Raw genomic sequence first — 7,298 nt, forward strand, 5'->3', positions numbered from 1 at the left:
ATAAGGTAAACTCCTAACTTATCAATAAGACAGTTAAATAATTCCATAAATTGAACGAAGAATATAGAAATATATAGAACATTTCAAGACGATTTTTCATGTAAAAAAATTATCTTAGCATCGGAACAAGCAATGGATGATAGTATGTAAAATACTGTATTTTTTGATAGTATTGTACTCATCTTTGATAGCTTGCAGCATTATCGCGTTTAGTAGATACTATCGCCCACTAGAGGTTCCAGTGCTAACTAAAATTATTTACTCGAAAAGTGGTTTGTTTCGCGATCTTTGATAGCAGTACAGAATGAATAATTATTTTTCAATGGTGACGAGATTATAATAGTTTGATTAAGTGCATTGTTAGGACATTTTTATAAATATTAGTATTATTTAATTTTTTTAATAAAAAAGACAAAAGAATAATACAAAAATGAGTAATTTAACTATTTCCGATCAATCCCTCATGGATAAATTAGTGCGGAGTGTATTCGGTAAGAGGTTATACAATTTTTATTGAACAATTGATATATTAACACTAGAACTACCGACTGGTCAAAATGACTGGTTGTATCATTTGTTAACAAGATTTCGTTTGGAAATTTAATTTAATATTTTGTAATTATGTTATGACTTTTTCTAAATTCATGTATTTCATAATATAAATGAATTATTTTGATTTTCCGCTTCCATTTTTTTGATATATAAGTATGATATACCTATATATACCGACCGATCAATTAGACCGGTCGTCATTTTTAATGTTTCTAATTTGAAAATTTCTTAGAAATTACGTCAATCCGCTACTGCGACTGTTACAAAATATATTTTCTTTAATTTAAATGTGATAACATAAACATAATAATAATTAGAAGGTTTTAAATGAAAGACGGTTATATTATTATGATAATTACGTACAATAAACAAAATAAATAGAAGGTTTTGAAAAGAGAGACGATTATACGGTGATAAAAGAATAGAGGGGACAAATATGACGAAATAATGTCCTACATATATAAGGATACAGCGAGCACGCGTGAATAACTAATCTACAATTTTTATTCAATCTTGTAACTCTATTCTAGAAATGCCGAGAAAAAAAACCTGAAATTTTAGAAGTCGTAACAAATATAAGAGAAGATCTTTCGGATATAAACCAAGATGATTTTGATTCTGAAATTGAGCCAGCAGATATCAATCAGATGAAGTGTGTATTTTCTCAGACAGCAATAGTGAAAAAGAGAACATCCTGAATGTACCTAGACCAAGAAGACTTTTTAGATTGTCGTAATCTTTGGATGAGAATAACCGTCGAAAAGCTGAAATTGCTGCTGATGGAAATATCTAGATAAAAATAAAACCTTGATCCACTCCAGGAAGAAGATCAATAAATAGTATTTTCAAAGCAGTAACTGGACCAACAGCATATACAAAACAAAGTAAAATGAAGGGCAGTGTTAGTTCTTTGTTTTTGATAATCAATCGACGAATGATAGATCATATCAGAACATGCACAAAACTAGAAGCTTTCCGAGTTTTTGGTGAAAAATGGGATCTATCTCAAAAAAAGTTTTACGCTTTTCTTGGAATTTTATATGCACGTGCTGCTTATGAAGCAAAGAATTTAAAATTATCTTATTTATGGTCTAAAAAGTTGGGACCAGCGCATTTTTCAAGAACTATGAGTAGAAAGGAGTTTACGGATATTTTAAGATTTATCCGCTTCGAAAAAAAATGAACTGAGTATACGATTGCAAACGGATAAATTTGCAATGATTTCAAATGTTTGGTATTCATTCGATGAAAATAGCCAGAATTGTTACGCACCAAGATAAAATATAACAGTCGACGAACAACTTCCCAAGTAAAGCAAGATGCCATGCCGATTCATGCAGTATATGCCGAACAAACCCGATAAGTTCGGAATAAATTTTTGGTTGGCATCTGATGTCCAAAGTAAATTTATAATTAATTGGTTTCCGTACTTGGGAAAGGACAAAACTAGACAGTCATCAATTCCTTTTAATGAGTTTGTCGTCCTGAAGTTAATTGAACCATTTACCAGTGCTGAAAAAAGTGTAACAACCGATAATTTTTTTACTAGCAAATCACTGGCATCAAAATTATTGGAAAAACGAGCTACTTTGATTGGAATGATTCGTGCAAATAAAAAAAAATTGCCGAAACTGGCCAAACAAAAAAAGATTATGTACCTCGATTTTCATCTGAAATATATAAAACAGATAATTGCACTTTAACAGTATATTAAAGTAAGCCAACGAAAAAAGTACTACTACTGAGTACGAAACATAATTCAGTGAATATTAAAAAAAACATAAATAACTGCTTAAAACCATAATTTTTTATAATAAAACCAAATTCAGGGTAGACATGACGGATCAGATGGCCAGAAAGTACAGGATGAAGTAAGGATTTCGAAGGTGGCCTCTTCAATTATTTTTTAACATTCTCGACTTAGCAGTAATAAATGCCTGGGTTTTATATAACGAAACAATTGGTGAAATATATTGATAATTTGTTTCAATTAGCAGAAGAACTTAGCGCAGAGTATAAAGATCCATCTGAACTGAAAAACTTGAATGACCTCTTGAATATTCCAAAAGAATTCTAATATACGAAAAACTTACCAAGTAGGTTTTTGTAATGAAAATAAAACTATGAATATATGTGCTAGCCGTAAGAAACATGTTTCTGGTAAATGTACATTGAAAAAGTAATGTCTTTATGTAAAAATTGTTGTAATCAAAATAATAACTAAGCCTAAATAAAAAACAAATAATATTACTACCTTTAATGTAAATAGATGTATATATTACGTATATATATATGTATAATTGCAATATATTAAAATAAAATATATTTTATTTTCTTTAAAACTTTTCTTTGAACTTTTATATTTGGCCAACTAAATCGCACGGGTCAAAATGACCGGTTTGGTAAAAATAATAATATAACAATTGTTGGTAGTTCTACTGTTAATCCTTTAATATGTTCATAGGTTTACTTTATTTTTCTATGAAAGAATAAATACATTATTTTTTATTTCTTTTTAAAAGATTTATCAATTTATGCTAAATTTTCTATATGCATGCATCTTTTTGATTTGACGTAAAAGACATATTTGTATATTAATGTTTATCAGTTGACAATTTTGAAAGTTTTAAATAGAAATAAAATATGAAGACTTATGGAGACTTTGTTTACAGTCGGGAATATCCCGTACGAAGCAACCGAGGAGAACTTGAAAGATATATTCAGCAAAGTTGGCCCAGTACTTTCCTTCAAGTAAATCTTCTCATTAATTTTTCTTAGAAAACAAATTGTTATTGTTTTCTCTTATTGATGATGCATTATCTAACAATAAAGAATTTTTCTGGTATATGAATTAAATGTCTGTAATAATTAAAATCTTAAATTATTTGTAGATTGAGATGTGATCGTGAGATAGGGAAGCCTAAAGGTTATGGTTTCTGCGAATACAAGAATCAAGAGACAGCACTTAGTGCGATAGAAAATTTAAATGGTTACAAAATTGGTGAAAGAACGCTATGCGTAAGCATTGCGTGTACAAAAAAGAGTCGTATAGAAATGCAGAGTCTTTTACAGGGACATAAAACTGAGAATCTGAATGGAGATGCAGTTCAAGCTGACAAAACTCCCGAAGCAATTAGTAAAGCAGTAACTTTCCTTCCACCTGAAAAAATGTTTGAATTAATGCAACACATGAAGATATGTGTGCAGAATAATCCTAATTAAGTACGACAGATGTTACTTCAGAATCCACAACTTGCCTATGCTTTATTACAAATACAGTTAGTAATGCGATTAGTGGATTCTCATACTGCTGTTAGTATGCTACGTAAAGCTAATCCAAACCTAAGCGTTTTGACACCTTCAGAAAAGCCAGTGATACATGAGATTTCACCTCGTATCGAAGAACCATCAACAGCAGCAAGACCTACACTAGTAGTTGCCAATCCTTTTGTACCTATTTTTGCAGGTATTATTACTATTAATTAAGATATTCAGTATAACTAGGAATAAAAAAATGTAAGACAATTATTTTATATCTTTAGACCAAGATGTAGAAATTCGAACATTGGATGAACAGATTGATCCGCGTTTAGCAAGATTAGATCAATCTTCAAAAGGACCACCTGAAACCCAAAAAACTCCGATTACCGTACCATCAATTAGAATTACTACTGCTGACCCTAGGGTATCTCCTACTATTTTTACTCTACCAGAAAAGTTAGTATATTATCAGTACTCAATTATCATTTGTATTCATTAAACAATATATTCAAATATATATTATTTTTTGTAGCAACCTTCCTGTGTAGAAGCCAGTTGAAAGATATTGTTAATGTTTTCAAATAATTAATACCTAATAATTCTCATTTATTATATTAATTTATTCTTTTATGACTTTTTAGCTTTTACCGTGATCTAAGAGTTAATGGATTTGGTAGAGATCCAAAAGATTCAAGAAATCCTCGTATGTCTAATCGATCCAATAATCGCTAAACCTACTCGTAAGTTTTTATATATAAATATTGCAAATCAATATATGCAAAAGATTTTACAGATAAATATCTATCTTATATACATGCGATGATCTTACAGCTCCTGTAACCGTAGAACCTTCTATCATAACAAGCACTTCCCATCATATAGTAGCAGATTTTACAGTTCCACCACCACCTGTGGTTGTTTCGAATACGAATAAAGGTGTACCTCCTACCACCGCTTTTCTTACAACATCTACAAGTACTCCTACTTCTTGACTTATGAGGGGAATGTCGCCAGCAGCTAATATACCAGACAGTAGGTTGGATAAAGAAAAGGTATGTAAAAATACAGCTCTCTGCAATGATACACAACAAAAAATATTTCTATATGTTTCAAAATAATTATTTATTTTTACTTATAGTCAGAATTAATATCTATGGTATTACTTTTATCAAACGAACAAATGGCCATGCTTCTACCAGAACAAAGGCAAAGTATTTTACTTCTTAAAGAACAAATTGCCAAAAGCCATCGTTAACAATATATTATATTTGTATTATCCTTTATAAAAGTATACTAGTCTATAGTATACTAGTAATTTTCTTTATAAAATTAATATAAAAATACTCATTTATAAGAGAAGATTTATTACGCTTACTTCACAATAATGAAAAAAAGAAAGAAAGAAGAAAATGAAAAATATAATTTTCCCTGTCAAGATAAGATGTGTAGATATTGGCGGCTTTTGAGACACACACACACACACACACAAAGTGCCGCTTAGATTATAGACTACTACACTACTACTATAGCTAAAGAAATATATATCTATGTGAAATTTCAAACTGCTTTTTTTTTAACAAATAGCTCAAATATATACGCTAAGTTTAAAGCCATAATGAAAATTTTCGTGAACTACCACAATTATGCAAGATATATAAAGAATCGGTGGACCAATCGGGGAACTACCTGGCAATCCTGTTGTAAGATATGTATATCAAATAGCGAGTAGTATAACAAGTGCTCACAATCAGAGTTAGTAGTTTACTATTCATAATTTTTGAGAATGTTCTTACAGTAATATTAACACTGAAACTATACGGACAAAGTCTGTCGAATTTACTGATTCAAGAAAAGCTTGTTTCTATTATTTGTATATAAATTTTTTTCAAATATAAATATTTTTAATTTTAAGTATATTTTTTGTCAACATTTTGTTTAAACAAAATTGACGTTGAATGGATATTTTCAAAAAAACTAAGTTTTGATTGATTATTTTTTATTTTTTTTAACTTCAATTGAATTTATATGTGCCAGTTAAAAATACTACTTCAAATGAAATGAGTCTCTATTATTAAAATATTATTTAACAATATACGTATTTGTATGTATTAATTATGTATTTCTATACCAATTTTTTTAAATTGACATTATATAAAAGTTACAAAATATGTAAATAAACACTTATATTTTCTTTTAAATTTCCTTTCAAATATTTAAAGTGTTAAATTTATTTCCTGCCTGATTGTGGCATTTTTCTTTGTTATGAATTTTTCTCATTGCATGAAAGCATTTTGAAATAGTCTTTGAAGTAACACTTAACGCTTTTCAAAGCTCTAAAATCGTTTGAATTGAATTTTTATTTAGTTATTATTTGCAATTAAAAATTTGTAAAAATTTTTCTGCTATCTGAGACTCTGTTTTGTCTTTTTTTTACATCAAAATAACGCTTTTGAAGATGTTTAAAGAGAATATTAAGAAATCTAACCGTTAAGATAGAATCCCTTCCTACAAAATATGTAAGGATGAGGAAAAAATGAGGGATAAAGAGTGTGTGTGCGCGTGTGTATGCAGGAACATTTTGGGAAGTTTCTATAAGAGTCAAGTAAATGCCTTTTATTTGGTGCATGCAGCAATTGAATGTGAATATAAATGTGAATATGAATGCGCATGTAATAGCGTCGCGACTGAAAGAAAGCGAGCGCGTTTCATCGTGTTTGAAATACTACATCATCAGATAATATTGCTTTGTGCATTATGAATGCTCCTAAGTCTGCGAATATTCTCGGTCAGAAAGTATCGAAAGATCCAGTCTTTTATCTTATCCGAAATGGTCTGGAGATTCCGATAAAAAACATAGGAAGTTGCGATTACCAATAATAGGTATATAAAAGCGACGAACTCTCACAACTTATAAATATGATTTTGTTACAAGTGTGTTTACATGTATATATGTTACCGCTAAAAAGCTCGAAAACAGTTTATGTACAAATTACTAATTTAATCTGTAGATTAATGGATAGTGCTTTTTAAAAGTTAAGAATCAAGAGTTTTTTTGCAACTTACTATCTTACATCTTGCTATTTAATTAGGAAAAAAAAATAATTTTATATCGCACTAATAAGCATAATATTATCATATGTTTTAAATACATATGCTTTAAATAATATGTGTAAATTCACTTCTTTAATTTTAACAATAATTTAAATCATTTGATTTTTTTTAATATAGGTTTTTAATTGATTAGTGATTGATTCTATAAATTAATTTTTTGATCGTAATAAACTTAATCTTTTAGATATCGAAAAATAAACAAATAATATTATATTAATTTATACAATTACAAAAACATTGCTATTGTTTCAGCAAAAATCTTATTATAACTTTAACGAGTAACTAGTAGGCAATATATAGATTATATGTGAATATTTAACTGTGTACCCAGGGAGTTAAGCTTATTACGTAATATACACCTAATTGAAGCGGTC

General features: G+C 28.9%; 1 pseudogene; it reads left to right on the forward strand.

The window, feature by feature from the left end:
- The first annotated feature begins 323 nt into the window (after positions 1-323).
- Positions 324-5,068, forward strand: LOC149031163 (uncharacterized; annotated as a pseudogene).
- The last annotated feature ends 2,230 nt before the right edge of the window (positions 5,069-7,298 follow it).

This window comes from Polistes dominula, unplaced genomic scaffold (genome assembly GCF_049000335.1).
Source record: "Polistes dominula isolate Pdom_NZ unplaced genomic scaffold, Pdom_raw_medaka contig_288, whole genome shotgun sequence".
In the NCBI taxonomy this organism is placed as follows: Eukaryota; Metazoa; Arthropoda; class Insecta; order Hymenoptera; family Vespidae; genus Polistes; species Polistes dominula.